We start from the raw sequence: 18,375 nt of genomic DNA on the forward strand, positions 1-18,375 counted from the left end.
TGTCCTTTTTTATGAAAATGGAACAATGCAAAAAAAAAAAAAAAAAAAAAATCAGTTCTAAAATGGCCATTGTTTTAGGAGAGTAAATGTTTGTCTCATAATAATAATAATAATAAACACTGTCAAATAAATAATTTTGTACTGTGCATTTTGTGAGGTTAAAACAGATTTATATATGAATTTACTCTTTCAGTGAAGTTACAAATTGAATAGTGTCTATATATCAGATTGTGATTTAGTTTTTTAGGTCCTGCTTTAGCCATCCAGTACTGAGCGGATCTAACAATTTGGGTCACAGTATTCTGGGTTTATTTTATTTTTACCTCTTCTGTCTGTGGCAGATGTAACTGGTCAGGGCTTTGGCCCTCAGGCTGCTGAGAGTGTGTTAATCAAGAGAACATAGTATTGTGGCCTGATTGCACACCTGCCAACCCTGTGGCCATGTCTGCATTGGGTTGGCAAGGACTCTCTCATACACAGCCATACAGTAATGGCAAACACACTTATTAAATCCCTGCCAGGGGGTTCAGTCATGGTTTGGTAAATTAGTTTTTAAGAAGGTAAATGACACAACACCTCTGCAAAATTAGCACCTCCCTTTCCCCTTCCTAATGCTGTCTCATCCCTCCAGACAGACTTACAGACTCAGAGGACTCATGCAGTTAAACTCACTCCAGGTGGTGATGTCTGGCCTTCATTCTTCACACACTGTACAGGTTGCTGAATAAATACCTTCTTTTTCATCCTCATTATTGTCTGTTATACACATATACACTCAAGTCTGTCCGTCCATCATCTATCTATCTATCTAAACACTATAAAACATTATCACAATTTTTTATTTTTTGTCAAATCAACTTAGATAATTTATGTGGTTCAGATAACATAATATTTTGAGTTTCTATTCAGTAATCCAACCTCCTTCATTGTATTAACTCAAATTTTTTTTTTTTAATCTATCCATCCATTCATCCATCCATCCTAGGCTAGGACACATTGTTAATGACGTTCGTGTGCGCACTCATTGGTACTCCTGTCCTGCAGATGTCGCTCTAGTGTGTTGCAAATTACTCATAGAGCGAGACAGAGGGCTGGACTGACTGGAACACAACGGGAGTTTGTGCTCTGCTGAGTTTTGGCCATGAGAGTGAGACAGTCAGTCTAGACGCTCTTGACAGCCTCGTCTGGAGGAGAGACACTTCCCTCTGCGGCTCTGTCCCCATCACGACGACACATTTACAAACGTAAGCCATTTCTATCTATCATATGGAGTTATTTGATGATGGCCCGGAGTGGTTCGAGGGTGTAAATGTGCTGCATTTCTGCAAGGAAAAAGCAATTGAAGTTGTTGCAGACAGTCGCAATGGAAAAGACGCGTTCATGTTCTTAAAGGGACCGTCGCTTATTAATTAATGCTGCATAAATGTTCAGTATTCCACCTCGCACTACTGCGGCGTTCTTAGGTTAAATGCGCGGTAAATAACGGGGCTGTGCCATTCTAAACTTTCTGGTCTAATATCAAGTTTTTATTTTTATTTGCTGCAAAGTCAGGACTTTAGTATCCTCGTCTAATTAAAAGTTTCTGTAGAGAAGGTAAAACACAGTATGCACTTAGAAATATAAGTTCTCTGTGACAGTTTAACGTCATTTTGTATTATGCAATATAAATATCAGGATGCTGTCTCTATTATTTTTATAGATTTGTTGTAAGAGGGGCAATAAGGCTTTTATGCAATGTTCCATGTTATGCGACAAAAACACTGGCACACACACACACACACACACACACACACACACACAATAAGATAAATCCTGAAGCTTTGCTTTCAAAATGTTTATTTATTAATTTTTTATTGCAGGGTTGTGTCTTTTTGGCATGTAATGGCGCTCTTACACTGTTATTCCCTTATAGGCGTATATAACATCCTCAGGGGCCAGTTTGAAGACTCATAATTCATCATGTCTGAGAGAGAGGTGAATCAGAGACCATGGCTGCAACCTCTTTCAGTCTCACAAAGATGCATAATTCAGCCCATACTGGTACCTTAAAATGTGTCTAGACAGTAATTCTTGAAAAAACTTCCTCTGTATCTTTCCTGGGGTCATTTTGCATGGCTGAAGTAACATAAAGTGGCATTATGTGGAGCCCCAGGCCCCAGATTCCCTCATTTGTTCCTAGTGATGCACACAGTCCAGCGCCATAACACGGATGTGGCTTTGTTCCGAAAACTAGAGAGCTGCCTGAGTAGGCACTATTTTAAAGCATCATGGGAACACTGCTGGTACAAAAAGTGATGTTCCATTTCAGATGCTGCCTTAGAAGGCAGTTGCCTTTGTAGGCAGTAGACAGCAAGACAGCTCAATAGGTTTTGGAACAGAGCCTGTGCTTTCCCTTTAAGCTGCCAAATTAAGTGATACTCCACACTGACCCCTCTACTTTCCTGTCTCACTCAATGTCCATTTCATTCCACCTCTGTTAAACACCGAGCAACATCATGGAAACTCTTGGTCTTGTTTAAACTCGGGTACGTGAGGTGACAGAGGGGGTACGTGAACAAAATGTTCACTTAATTTTACCCCACCCAAAAACAACATTAAAGTATTAGTTCACCCAAAACTGAAAATACTGTCATTAATTGCTCATACTCATGTCATTCCAAACCTGCAAGAGTTTCATTCATCTTTGGAACACAAATTAAGGTATTTGTGATTAAATCTGAGAGCTTTCTGTCCCTCCATTGACAGCTACGCAACTACCAATTTGACGCTTCAAAAAGTTTATAAAGAGATCATAAAACTAATCCATATGAATTGAGCGGTTTAGTCCAAATTTTCTGAAGAGACTTGATCGCTTTATATGATTAACAGATTGAATTTAGGCTTTTATTCACATTTAAACATTGATCAGCGAACATAAACAGAAGCTCAACCGAACCTGCTTTACTCACGAGAACGATCGTCATTGGTTCTTGCGGAAGCTCAAATGTGCTGCGTAACAAACGGGAATGAACCTCATTGTTTCTCGCACGTCAAGCGGTCATGCATTTACCAGAACTGATGTGTGAGTTGATGAATGTTTATTTGTGAATAAAAGGATCATGTAAAGCAATCGTGTCTCTTCAGAAAATTTGGAAAGCTTTGGTCAAAAATTGGTCAGAAAGGTCTCGGATTTCATCAAAAGGATCTTGATTTGTGTTCTGAAGTTGAAGGAATTAGGGGTTTAGAATGACTTGAGGGTAAGTAATTAATGCCAATTTTTTTTTATTTTTAACAGAAAATATTCATTTATTGAATATTTTGAATAATTGGATAACGCTCTCTGCTAAAAGTAAGAATCAGTTTAATAGATAAGGCTTAAGCCTAGTCCCAGACTAAAATGCATGTTTGTACATATCTTAAAACATGTCAGTGCCATTGTTTTGTCTCAAGGTGCACACCAGGAAAGGTTTTTTTTTTCTAAGGCACGTTTATAAAAGCTACTTAAATGTCCGAACTGAACTAAGGCCTAATCCTGGCTTAATCTAAGTCTTGTTTGTGAAACCAGGCCTCAAACACATAAAGGGGGTGTTCACACTACACTTTTCAATCCATTGCCTTCCATTAATACATATGCAAATGCAGGACGCTGGAATTTTGTACAGTTTGTGTTTTTATTATTTATGTCAAATTTGTGTTTTTAAAAAGGCGTCATTCTCGATCTTTGCAGTGTCCAGTGAAATTGTGCGTGCTCAAAGTCTAGTGTGATCATATTCATGGCTTAATTACACAATTTTTCACTCAAAATTGGGGAATAAATTCCTGAAATTCCATCTGAGCCTGTGCATGAGCAAAGCCTGGATCACTTCCTGCAGCTAATGTTGCTCTAGAGAGTCTTCTGCACTGATATGACTGTATAAAGATAGTGCTGAGAGGATATGAAAAATAAAGTTGTCCTCCCTGAAGGTTTGTTTTTTGTTGACCTGTCTGAAGTTGGCCCAGCTGTTTATGCTGGGTGCTGCAGTTTTTGTTGTTCTCTTTTGCATGAGTTTGTTTTTACATCACAGTATTTTGCCAGTGACCTTATATTGTTGCCATTGTCCACTGAAAAACAGCTGATAAAAATGCAGTCCAGTTTGGAGCAAATATACACAGTAATCTTTTTAATCCTACCACAAATATGTTGATAGCATGACTCACTCCTTCAGTGTATTTATGCAGTCCATTCATGCTTATGTACTGATACAGATATAATATGGCTGATGGTTTATTTGTAGCAGGATTTTGTCTTTAATTTCATGTTGAAGATGCAATGAAATGGTTTGCAAATTCAATGTGTTTTATATTTGAAACAGAAAAATTGGGTTTTCAGGCAATAGCCTGAATGTCTATCAAATACAATGTGTGTGAATTGAATGGTCTTCTATTTTTGTGTGTGATATGAGTGATTACAGCTGTCATTTTTAACATTTCTATTGTTTTGACTTGTCCATTAATTGGACTAACAAAAGCTACAAAATGTATACACAAAATGAATTAAAAACTGTATAACTACGTGTGGCATACTACTGTTTGAAATGCTCACGATAGGTTAATGCCTACTGTTTTACTTGCTATTTTTAAAGAATAGTATTCAATATGCAGTGAATATGGCACAGTATTCAGTAAATAGCAAGCTAGTGTTTCACTTTGTTGAACAGCCCATAATTTGCTATTTCTAGTCAGAGAGAGGGGGCATTCTCATTTTAGAGAGCATTTCAACAGATCTTTTTTTTTTATATGCCTGTGAAAAGATGATGATTTGTTTAATTTTCATAGAAGGGAAAGGCTGTAGGTATTGTAAACATGTGAAGGCCTATATGCTAAATGCCTATATACCAGACTTATACTAAAACCTACAAAGCTTCACTTTTGATTTCATGGGGTGTAATATCGAGCAGAGCCAGCAAGCAGTGCTTGCTTATTGTGACTCATTCACATGCTTTCCATCAACAATCACTACATCATAATGTGGTACATAAATCTACACTCCTGTGTTGCTGGAGCATTAGGGAACAAGCCTGTTAGCAACAAGCCATCTATGTACTTGTTCCTAAGCTTGGGAGACTGATTAGGGACTAACAGGCTGCTGTTTTTCCTCTTCTTCCTTCTCGATCTTTATTTTTAGCCATCTTAGGCACCCTTCCCAGTCCACCCAGGGAGTCTCTCTGTTCTAGCTCAGGCTAAGACTCCAAATTCACCAGGTTTTAGCATCTACGGCTGTGGCGAGGAAGAGAAAAAGGGCTTTTCTGTCTTTCTGCAGGTTTCTCTTAGCTGCCTTTGAAGAAGCTCAGTTTTATTCATGTATGCCCCATAAATATTGATCAGAGTCCTGGTTCAACGCATCTTTTTGCTTTGAAGGCTTATTGATGGATTAGTTTCCTGCAGGAATAATTCATTGGACAGGAAGAGGGAGTGTTTGGGACAGAGCTTGATTTCGAAAGTCTTTATTCAAGGCCTGACTCAAGCCTGTGAGGATGCACAGCACTGGAAAGAATGCCAAGGTCTTTCGTTTTTAATCGTAATATTTTTTGCAAAATAATTCAAGACTTTTAACTGAACGGTTTTGGACCAGCAGCACAGTTTACTGCGGTTATAATATTATTCTTTGATATACTTATTGTAGATTTTACTTTGGGAGCCAGTAAACAAAACAAAAATGGCCCAATGTCAATCACACATCCAAAATGCAGAGCGAGTGAAAGATCAGAATGAAATATTATATGTTGAGAGAGTGTTGATGCATATCTAGCCTTTGCTTGCCAACATATTTATTCATGGAGATTAAATCCGAGAACGCCCTCCTGCTTTCTCTTGTGTCCATTGAAGTGTAGTCTGTTCTCAGCCGTGTCTCTGATGCCTTCCAGCTGAATGGCTCTTAAACCAGAATTATTAAATTTGTAAACGTCCCATTGCCACTCTTCAGTTCCCCAGTGGAGAGGACCTGGAAATTTCGGATGTCACAATTCACATTCTAATACTATGCAATTAGTGTAGCATGTAGCACATAAAAAAATTGTGTCTTTATGCCACTGACCCCTTTGCGAACTTTTCAGCCTCTAAGCTTAATCCATTAGCAATAAATAAATTGTAATTTAAAGTTACAAAGTCTTGCAAAAAAAATTTAAAAAGCAACCGAAAGATGTTAATTTTAAGAACATTTTCCTTTTCACTGGTCATGCAAATGTGTTTAATATTAGCCAAAAGTGTGTAATGTCTGTGCCACTTGCATCACTCCATGCTAGCATGCTAAAACCCACTCTGAGACATTCTGTGTGCTTAAATTAATCTCTTTAAAAGCTCCAACGCTCCAGCGACCAAAGCCTAAAGTCCTGGTCACAGCAATGCAAATGTTCTGACAGTAGGTGGTGCTTATGCAAAAGCAGAAATACAGCAGTATACAAGGGCCAAATATTTTTGGTTGACTAGAGTTCTTTGCTGTGCGATAAAAAAAAAAAAAAAAAAAAATCTGTACACTTTAACAACTATTAATTCAAATTCAAATGTTTGTTGCACACAATTTTTGCACAGAATATTTGTAATTTGTAAACCAGCCTTAAGACTGGGCTTTACATTGCATCTTTCATCATGACTTTTGCGTTTTAAAAATGGTTTGTCTGGTTAAAAATCTTTTGACTTAATACATACCTTGCAAACTTCAGTACTTTGAACAGATAATATAAAATTGGGGCACGGAGCACTGATGTTCCGCGTCGCATTGTCGCAGCTAAAAAATTGCATGTACATTAGTTCGATTCCCCCACACAAACAAATAGAATAAAAACATTCCCAACCCTGTCTCGTCTGGTGAGCGAGTGAGCCAGACTAGGCCTGTAATTTGATCGCTGTGGTGTGATGAGTCTAGATGACTTTGCTGATCCATGCAGACATCATTCAGCCAGCTGTGGTGGTGCAGCATTCATCAGCTGACCTGAGACATGGCTATGGCTATGACAAAGATTGGGGTCAGGGATCCTGATTACAGTTCATGGAATGAGATGAGACTTGTACTTTAACTCTGACTGCTTGATGGCCAAACCTGGCAACAGATGCCACAAAACTGCATTGTGACATCAACAGTCATCGTGATCATCTCCTTCCACCAGCTTCAGACTCATGTATGGTCATTTGTGCTGCTGCCACCTAACATGCCCATAAGTGGCGAGGCAGACTGCTCCTCGCCTGTAGCCTGCCCACGTCTCTCTCTCCCTCTCTCGCACGGCCTCCCTCCCCCTCTTCTCTTCCTGGCTCGAGGAGAGAAAGCCGATAGAAGCCTGCATTCCTACAGCATAGCGGGAAAGCTTCCTGACACAGGCGGGGAATGCGTGACGTCCCTCTCCGACCGTGCGGTCAAACTGCTCTCGGGACAGCACTCGCGCCATGCCTTGTGTTCAGCCAAACTCGGTTGGCCTGAAGGGGAAAGGTCTCACAGTGTAGTGCACGACACACACTTCAGAGTCAGACTATTCTTCTACCCTTTGATCAACCAACCTTTTTTAATGGTTTTAATGATACCAACATTTTAGATGCTGGTGAAATTTCAAATTTCATCATTTAGATATCACAGCAAAAATTACTAGGCAAACTAATGTGAGTAAAAAGTCCTTGAACAACTATTGAAGACAAGTAAACAGTCAGGACGTTAAGTTTGTGCTTTTAGGGTGGGACAAGCTGTAAAGGAAAGGTGTGCACTGGATTTATAATACAACACAAATTGAGAGCATCCTTGCAAAACAGACTGCTGCACAATAATAGTTTTATCTTGATTATCTTCTTTTCACAACTATTGGAAGCCAAAATTGAAATAGAAAAGAAAATTCAATTAATCGTCCAGCCTTAGTGCACACTGTAAGATTTTTCTATAAGTAAAATTTCGTCTTTGATTACTTGGTGTATATCACACCGGCCCTGTCCCAAATGACAAACTTCATATGCACTTTTGGACTTAAAATAGCTGCCGTGTGCGTGTGTCTGTTAAGTCCATGAGACTGTAGGGTCTCCCATTTGTCATTTTAGGTTTCAGAAGGGTGCTCGCAAGCGTCCCCCTTTGTGGTCGATATGCGCCCTCGATGCGCACTTTTGCCGAGCCCGCACTGATGCGATCTCTGCTGTAGACTTCTTCCTGACAGTAAAAGCGGCATTATATCACGAAAGTGCAGACTTGTAGGAAGACCGTGAGTGCTTAGGGTGCCATTTGGGACAGGGCTACCACTTCCTTGTCCTAGCCAAGTGTGCCAAAGGTGTTCAAATACTTTTTTTCCAAAGATGGTTTCTGACATTTTAGGTAGGCTAGGTCTTTTTACGGTATGTAGATGTTAATCGTTTTTTCAAAAAGTATGGTTTTAGTTAGATATTTGATGCTATAAAAACAGGGCATAATGTCACGATTGGCAACTGTGCTTGTGATTGAGTCTGCGGGAGTCCTTGATGCTACGGCTCCACCTCAGGCTCTGAATGACGTAATCAGGAGTGACCAGTACTTGGATTTTTTGGCTTCATTTTTCTACAGTGAAAGGAAGTGGAGACACGTGGTCCTATGGGTTCTCAACTCTGGCTCTCAGGATCCTATTTCCTGCCGAGTTTAGCTCTGACCCTAATCAAACACACCAGAACAAGCTAATCAAGGTCTTCAAGATTACTTGAATGTTACAGGCAGGTGAGTTTGATTGAGGTTGGAGCTGAACTCTGCAGGAGAGTGGACCTTGAGGGCCAGAGTTGAGAAGCCCTGTTCTATTAAGAAGTGATGAAGCAACATGTGATAAAAGGTATCTCTTCCATGCTAATCAGAGTTTTGTACTTATCAGCAGTAATTGCAAAATTCACTCCAGGGAGCCCTGCTCTGGAAGTACCGTTCACCATGTAGGTCCTATATTAAAAGGTTAGTCCACCCAAAAATTTCTCATTTATTGCAGGGCAGATGCGCGAACTGTATTAACTTATCAATAACAGGCAATTCGTTAGCCGAGCACTAACGTGAATGACTGATGTAACATTAAAGTTTGCAAAACAAATCTTGCTCCATCCTTTATCTTTACTCAAAGTAGTAAGAACGACAGACAATCTGCATTAATAGACACAGTTTTAGGTAATAGTGGCCCACAGATTAGCAGAAGTATTTCAAGTAAGACAGTAATAATGTGAGCTAGAAACTAACACAATATAAAACACAAAACTATGTATTTTGAACACCCGGTAGAAAATATATACATCAATAATTATTCATACTTTCAGGTTGTGATTCTGAGGAGCAAGCTGGTCCAAATAAACTGGGTACTGACCCATCTTTCAAGAGCAAGCATTTTGTGAATCCCGAGTTGAACTCCAAGATTTGAGAAGCAGTCATCAGTAAAACTATGTGTTTGAGTGTGGGTCGAGTTGTTCGCTGGCGGACAATGTACAACATAAGTGTGCGTTTTCAAATGTATTTTCTAGTGACGTAGAACCGTAACGCAGTGAGTTTCAAATTACAGACGACTCGTTTAGGCGGTTCAGAGTCGATTCTTTCTTTTAAGAGGCAATAACTTTATTTATCGTGCACTTTTGACTTTACAACTTTGCAGAACGTTTACATTCACAAACAGCTAGGCCTATATTACACACTGCATGAAAGGGAATATTCGAAAATATATAAACTTTTATTTTAATATTTCACAAAAATACTGTTTTTACTGTATTTTTGATCAAATAATTGCAGCATTGATAATCATAAGAGACTTCTTTCAAAAAAAGTAGTGTAAATGGGGTCAAATTTTAATTTATGATTCACCCATAAAAATGAATCTTGTATTTGAAGCACAGCATAGCTCTACATGCTTTCAGTATTTCTAGCTATACCCCTCAGTACAGACCATCTTTGTGTCTCATACCACAAATTAAGCCTTTGTCTTTTCGTAGCGTTGTCTGTCTTCTGCCAGTGCTGCTAAGATCTGGCTAGCTCTTGCGGAACATATTGCATGGACGTGCCCCAAGTTAGCGCCTGTGGGACATGATTTCTGATAGAAAGTCCAGATGGAGACGCTTCAGGCCTGCATAGTGTTTTTTTTAATCCCCTCCTGGGGCAAAGCCTATGACCCAGGCCATACCCCTCTGGTGCGCCTTCTCAGAGGACCGACTTATATGTTGAGCCAATGTGGTGGCGTTAGTTAGTTTGAACCGCACAAGGCTGCTAGGCAGACTTGCGCTGATCTTACGTTTGCAGCAAATTAGACACTTTCTTCTTCTGCCTTATTTGAGTGAGAGGGGTGACCTCTAAACCATGTGCTCGATGACTTCTTACAGAGGTGTTTGGGTGAAAATTGTTGCAAAATCTTTAAATAGCAATGCGTAAATGCTAACACACATTAATGCTCCCGGTGTCTCTCTCTCTTGCACATACACACAAACCTCACCTTTCCTGTGTGAAAACTGTGCTATAAATGTTCGCTGGTGCTGTGGCAGACTCTGTCTGCAGTTGGCATGGTTTCAGTTGAGATCCGTGTGTGTGTGTGTGTGTGTGTGTCTGCGAACGGAACGGAACAGAACAGCACTGTACAAGCCCTCATTCTTTAGATTGTACTGCACGTACAGCTGTGGCTTGTGTCTCTCGTCATCTGTTAACACAGGGCGTCTTTAGAAAGAGGCTGCATGCTCCGGAACATTGCGAATACAATCAGATGCATTCAGGAACGGAGAGACAGAACAGGCGAATCTTAAAAACACTTTAGCTAAAAGAACGGCAGAGTTGTAAATGTCAAAACTCACCATGTTAAAGCAGATGGGGCTTTTTGACTAAATAAATAAATAAAACAATCTGTTTTGTATTCTATGCTTTTAAGAGAAATTGTATGACGTTTGCTTGACCTGATGGGATGTAGGACAGTACATGCTGTCCTTTTTTTTTCTTCCCCTATACAAATGAAGTGATGAGAGAGGTCCATTGAAGGATGGATGGATGTTATGATGTCATGATCCATGTCATAAGCCCATGTTTTGATAGTCCTCACTAGAGCTCTAGTCATTCTCTAGATAGAATAGTATAGTTTTTGCTGTGGTATTGAAATAGGTATTGAGAATTATTTTTTTAGGAAGTCACCTATAGGCCTACTTGATAATATACTATATATCGATATCGTGAAAAAAAACCCTACCTGTGTATTTGTGTATATATATGTATATGTGTGTATGTATAATTGTATATATGTATATATCATTTATATGTATTTATATACATGTACTGTATATGCTTCATGAGATTATAGTTCTTTCCCTTATTAGCATTAAAGCCATTAAGTATTAAAGGGATAGTTTACCCAAAAATTCACCAAAAAACTGTCATTACTTACTCACCCTCAAGTTGTTCCAAACCTGTATGAGATTATTTCTTCTTTTGAACACAAAAGAAGATATTTTGAAGAATGTTGGTAATCAGACAGTTGACGGCACCCGTTGAATTCCATAGTATTTTTTTCCTTATGGAAGTCAACTTTTACCGTTAACTTGTCTGGTTTATTAATTAAAATTAAAATTAATCTGGCAGTATTCATTTTTTTTAAAATACTTTTTTGCTTTAAATCAAAATTTGTAATGTTGTGATTCACCTAAAATCATAAATATACTTTCAACTCTTATTTTAACTCCTATTTACCCAATTTTTTTTTGTGTATTATGCAGTTTATGCCTATTGTCAGGCTGTTAGATAATCTTTCTGAAACAAGAATGTTTTATGTTTATAGCTACCTGAATAGGTTTAACGACAGACATTTGAAGTTAACTATTACTCCCTTGAGCACTGAGGTTTGTTTGTAACATCACAGTAACGCAAGAGTGCACGTTAAGTATGTTCAACAGGCATTTTAGGAACTGAAATTGCTCTTACAATGCTTGAACCAAGCAATGAAGTATGTGTTGGTGAACTTTTGTAAAGTAATGTCAGATGTGACTTTGTAATGTCAGGCCCACCCATCTTTGTGTCTAAACTTGGGCCTTTTAGGACACACGTTTAGAATTTAGTTTAGTTTTTCTAGTGTACTCATACATCAGAAGACGCGCAGACAGAACAGACATGCTTTAATTCACCACATGGCCTTTGAAGTCAAATGTTTAGTCTGCCAACAGATTGTGTGTGTGTCGAGGTATGTGGAGACGAGATAGCAATCTCCCCCCACATGCACGGTCAATGTAATGCCTTGTCTGTCCTGCTAGAGAGCGCGTGCCCTGCGTGCGACCTCTGTACTGAGACAAACACACACACACACACACCCACACACACAGTTCTGAAGAGCAGTCAATGACCCTGTCGTCTAGACGCTGTTAGTGCTACCGTAAGAACCATTGATTGGGTGGAAGCTGACACTTCCAGCATTGCTGAGAGAGAGTGCTACCAACAGAGTGTTTGGACCCCAACCCCCCCCCCCCCACTCCGGCATTAATGTCAGGGCCTTTTTGCTGTCCACACCTCCATGAACACGCACGCACCATAGGGGCCTGCCAGGGTGTTTTTCCCCAGTCCCCTATGGAGTGCTGTGGTACTAAAGCCCAAAGTGTACTACGTGTTTTTTACTCTAGCGTATGTGTACAGTCGAACACGTAGCCTTTCAAAGTATCCTCCATTTGTTTGCGTGCACGAATGCAGGCAGTCGACGCTTGCGCTCTAGAAATTTTCATATTTGTCCGAAGTCCTCGCTATCTTTCTCAAGAAGTTATGACCGGTAAAATGTCTTAGTCCGAACTTTTCTTTAAAAGAGTACAATCTCATAACTCCCTCTCACAAGCGCTTGTCAATGTTGGGGTCTGTTGTTGTTGTTGTTGCAGTCTTTGGTATTTTGTTGTTGTTCTTCCGTCTCTTTATTTTCTTCTCTTTAGTGCAACCTGTGAAAGTCGAGCGGCATGCGTGTACTATTCTGGTGACAATTTGCGTCACGTGCACTGTACATGCCCAAAGGATATTACTGTACCTTTAAATGTAGATTATATGATCATTTAAATATGTGAATATTTATGTGTAATACGTTATGACCAGCTGTGACTTGCCATGACTTGGCATGCATGTAACATGCCCATATATCCAGTATACCTTTGGTATATTCAGAACGTTATATTTGCAGTGTGTATACTGTGCGTAGTATACATTTTTTTTCAGTATGCACAGAATACCTGGATTACATGCTATATTTATCAGAATGTTGCGAAGCACACCACGTGGAATACTGTATCCCACAATGTACTTTTCCACAATGCACAATATGACCTTCAATTTCAGTTTGATGAATAAATTGGAAGTAATATTTATTTATTAATTTATTAAATTATTTAGTGATATTTATTTTTATTATGACCTTCAATAATTGCAGTATGTTTATTGTGCGCAGTAGTATGCACATTTTCAGTTTGTAGTATGCATAGAATACTTGAATTATACATTTGTCAAAATGAGTCAAATTGGATTGTTAAACGTTGGACTTTTTTTTACACATTTCTTGTAAATTTGTAAAATAAGTATTTTTTAATATGACCTTAAATACTTATATTTGCTATATGTATTGAGCACAGTATGCAAATTTTTTTATTTAAATTCAGTATGCACTAAATACCTGGGTTACATGCTGCTACATTTGTCAAAATGTTCACTATTCATCCAAAACACACTGGGATACTGTATCCTACATTGCAATCTTGGACAAAGCTCAATGTGACCTTCTATTCCAGTTTGAAGAATGAATCTGAAGGCTGTCAAACGATGGACATTTTTGACACAATTTCTTTAAAAATGTAAAATTAAGTATTAACTATAGAGATGTGGCAGCAAGTAGCATGTTTGAAACATGCAGTATCATTGGATATTGCATACTATTTCACATGCTAGTTTTGAATATTAGAGTAATAACAGAGTATAGTATAATACAGTAAGCAATATGCTAGTATTCTGAACATAGTTGAACATATTACTCAAACTAGTTTTGGAGTATGCAGCATGTATTGTGTGCATAGTATAGAAAACCGGATAACCTTCTAGAGTACATTTGCATTATACATCTAGGGCGCACTGGATACTGGACAATGCGCTCAACCTTCTTCAACCTTCAACACTTCATATTTGTTTTCTTTTTGATCCATTATTTGATAGAACTGCCATGAGTTAAGACATACACATTTTCTATTAAACTTTAAATTCTTGAAAAGTTTATTGCTGCATACTGCATTCTGTTTCACACACTGTTTTAAAATAGTAGGTAGCACACAGTATATAGAGTGCAGTATGAAGAAAGCACATACTAGTATTCCATTCCCAACATTCTTTGACTTTATCAGGGTTTATCGTGTCCCTTTGTGTCTCTCCAAGCGCTTGGCATCCTCACACCTCTTTTTCTTTCTTTTTTTAATATCGCCTCCTTTATTCATTATAGTCTGGCACCCTCGGTACCAAACGAGACGATAATGTGCTTGTGCCCTTTCCATGCACTCTCTCTTGCTCTCTCTTGTCTTCTCGCTGCCCCTAAAGACGGCTCTCAGCTGACTCCTGAGGGGGCCATAGGATGGTCACAGACACCTCATGTCTTCATGCACCAGACAAACACGCATTCTGTCATTTTCTGTCTAGACTGTTATTTTAGTACATCTCACCTGCTATTGTTTTGAATTTATCTCTGAGATGGATTTAAGTGGTAGTTCACCCAAACATGAATATTCTGTCATCATTTACTCACCTCCATGTCATTCCAAATCTGAATTACGTTCTTTTTTTTTAATGGTACACAAAATTGTTATTTTCCATACAATGAAGATATATTTGGGCTGTTAAACTCCAAAAAGGGGGAGAAAAACTACAACAATAATAAAACAACCACAAAACGTCTCCTTGTGTTCCACATAAAATAAATAAATAAATATATGAATGGATAAATAAATAAATATAGGGCTTGTAACCAGAATTGTTATATTTGGAGGGACTATTCCTTTAAGACAGAAACGGATAAAATAACCCCATCAGCAAGAATAGAAGGTCAATTAGAAAGGACGAAATGAAGCCCAGGTCTGCACTTCTCCAGCCAATAACGTCAACCAATGATCTGTGAAAGTTTCTGCTGCAGATATATAAGATCGTGTTGTCTGGCTGAACCAGACGCAGTTTTTTTTTTTTTTTTTTTTTAAACCTGTCCTTTAGAAACAAGTACATTCTGATACAATCTTTAAATGAGGGATCAAGCTGAAACGGCTGCATTAGCATTTATCTGATATGTGATTCATCTCCTTATATGCTGATCTGACTCTCATCGTCTTGAGCTTAAAGTTCTCTGGAGTCATAATAAGCAACCTTTCAACTCATTGCGTCTATTTTCTTTATTGCAATATGGGAGAGATTTAGACCCCCATTGCAAATCTGGTTTATTGGCAATTTACAGACTTTTAGCTGTTTGCAATGAGCAAATCAAACAAACATAATTGAAATAGCTCAACACAACAAATGTTGTGGTTTCCCCAAATTCAACTGAAAATGCAACTTTTAATGACTTCTGCAGTCTCAAAATTATTCAACCCCTTCACGGCAAGCATCTTTAGTACTTAGGTGAACACTCATTTGCTGTTATGACCTGCTGCAAATGAGATATATTACCAGATTCTGGCAGTGTTTCTGAGGAATCTTAGCCCATTCTTCATGAGCAATGTCCTCCAGTTCAGTAATATTCTTGGGTTTGCGTTCTGCAACCACCTTTTTCAAATCCCACTAGACATTTTCTATGGGGTTCAAGCCAGGTGACTGTGATGGCACTGTGGAATCTTTCAGGACTTCTTCTGCAACCAAGCCTTGGTGAAATTTGAGGTATGCTTTGGATCATTGTCCTGTTGGAAGGTCAAATGACGCCAAAGCTTCAGCTTCTGCTAGGATTCCCTGATACTTCAATGAATCCATCTTGCCCTCCACACGCTTCAGGTTTCCAGTGGCAGAGGATGCAAAGCAGCCCCAGAGCATCACGAGCCCCACCATGCTTAACTGTAGACAGAGTATTATTTTCAGCATATGCTTCATTCTTCTTCCTCCAGACATACCGCTAATCCATAGGGCCAAAAAGTTCCAGTTTTGTTTCATCACTCCACAGAACAGAATCCCAAAACATCTGTAGCTTATTTATATGATTTGGAGAAAATTGGAGCAGACTTTTCTTATGCTTTTGTTTCAGAAGTGGTGTATGTCTTGGAGTTCTGGCATGCGTTTAGTATGCGCCTTACTGTGCAAGCTGAAACCTCAGTGCCTGTTGCCACCAAGTGTTGCTGCAGGTCTTTTGCAGTCACTCGAGGGTTTTCTGAACATGCCTTCTCAGAAATCTGGTTGTAGCCGTTGATAGCTTCCTTTTTCTGGCCCTCCAGGTAGTGTAACCACTGCTTCCAACGGTGTCTCTAGGAACATTGAGTGCCTTGGCTATCTTTTTGTATCCTGTTCCTTGTTTGTAAAGGGTGATGAAAACTTCTCTTAACTTTTTGGACCATTCTTTTGACTTAGCCATATTTCTAACATGCAGTAAAACGTGACACTCAACAAACCTAGCCAGTTCAGATATTTCATGTGTTCTAGTTCAAGCACACCTGGTGCAACTAATAAAGCCCTTGATTAGTTGCATCAGGAGTGCTTGAGACAACACCTGTTTTGCAGATTTGTGCTGTTGTGAGGGATTCTATTCAGGGGGTTGAATAATTATGAAACTAATTTTGAAGTTGCTTTTTCAGTTGAATTTGAGGAAACCACTTAAAACATTTATTGTGTTGTGTTGAGCTATTTCAATTACTATTGTTTGATTTGTTCATTGCAAACAGTTGAATGTCTGTAAATTCTGCCAATAAACCTGATTTGCAATGGGGGTTGAATAATTTCTATTACAACTGTAACTAAATAAAAAAAAGTACCAAAAGAGTACCATCATGGTATATTACCATGTTTTTTTTTTTTAACATGTATCATGGTAATGTCATGGTGTTTTTAGGAAGTATTTAGTAGTTTTTAATAAAAGTGGTTTTTAATTGTAATTACCTTTTGTCCAACATCAGTGTTTTGACAATGATGGGTGAAGAAAATGTACAGCAAATCTTTTTAATCTGACATGAAACGTTAGTTTAAAGTGTTTTAGATTTTTTTATTATTTTTTATTATAATATAATATAATATAATATAATATTATATAATATGATATAATATAATATAATATGATATAATATAATATAATATAATATAATATAATATAATATAATATAATATAATATAAATTTTAAACATTGTTGTCCTTTGGGATTATTTTGCTATTTTCATGTGAAAAATTATTTTAATAAATTGCGATTATTTTTCATTTTTGTGTTGAACTGTGCTGGTTTGTTGAGTCACTTGTAGCATCATACAAAATAAGTCTCTCACCTGTCACAAATCGTGAAGACTTTCTCAGTACATTTTTGTGTTTTAATAAAAGGAATATTTCAGGAAGGAAAAAAGTTCTGGAGAAAAAACAAACAAATTTAATGATGTTCATTTTTTTTCAAAGTTAGTCTCTACATATGTTTTATTTGATAGACAGTTTGTAGGCTACTCCTTGAATCGTTCTTGTTGCTTACATCACTGAGGGTAAGAATTATTTTCTTCAAACCACAATTTTTTTTCAGTTCCCAATAAAATTAGCGGCCAACATGGCCAACTTATTTATTCACCTAAGCCAAATTTTACTTGCATTTGGCACTTGGGCAATGTTTACTTTGGACCCTGCTAATATAGATAATCTGATATAATACACATGAAATGAAATGTTATTTTCACTTATTTTATGCAATATTTACTCAAAACTCATGAAAAACATTTTAAAACAGAAAATGTTTATTAGTTGTTGACAAGGCTGTCATTAGATTTTGGAAAAAGACTCAAAGAGCACTCCTGTTAATCAGCCAAACTGACAAAATATTTTCTGATGCTGATAATGTCCAACTATGCAGTTCAGTAATAATTTGGTACAATGGTATAAATAAAAAAATACCATGATGTTACTTTCCTATATCATAACTGTACTACCTAGTACCTCTACAGTACTTTGTTTGTAAAAGAAAAAAGCCCCCGTCATAACTCCACCCACACTGCAACTCTTCTTTCCTCTGCTTTTACATTCCTATTTTTTTTTTTTTTATTCTTGTCAGGAACAGGGTAGAGATTAAACATGTTCTGCTGGCTTTTCTTTTCCCCGTGAGCTCTCAGTCTCGCCAGCCGATTGAAAACGACGCAGACGGATAATGATGCGGGCGAGAGACGGAAGTTTTTGTGCAGGGAGGGGGAGACACATCCACCCACATTTTTTATTTCCATATTTTATTCTGTCGTAAATGAAATAAAAGAGAAAATGATGCTGTTTACATCCG

General features: G+C 38.1%; 1 protein-coding gene across 2 annotated transcripts in view; it reads left to right on the top strand.

Moving 5' to 3' along the window:
* The first annotated feature begins 1,102 nt into the window (after positions 1-1,102).
* Positions 1,103-18,375, top strand: part of ldlrad4a (low density lipoprotein receptor class A domain containing 4a) — a 96,937-nt gene continuing 79,664 nt past the window's right edge. Inside the window, exons 1-2 of one of the 2 annotated variants that reach the window (XM_084424153.1) lie at positions 1,103-1,244; positions 1,913-1,974. The gene's annotated coding sequence lies outside the window, so the exon portion shown is untranslated. The remainder of the gene's footprint in view (positions 1,245-1,912; positions 1,975-18,375) is intronic. The other variant, XM_084424152.1, reaches the window with a different exon arrangement.

This window comes from Rutilus rutilus, assembly GCF_951802725.1.
Source record: "Rutilus rutilus genome assembly, chromosome: 11".
Classification (NCBI taxonomy): domain Eukaryota; kingdom Metazoa; phylum Chordata; class Actinopteri; order Cypriniformes; family Leuciscidae; genus Rutilus; species Rutilus rutilus.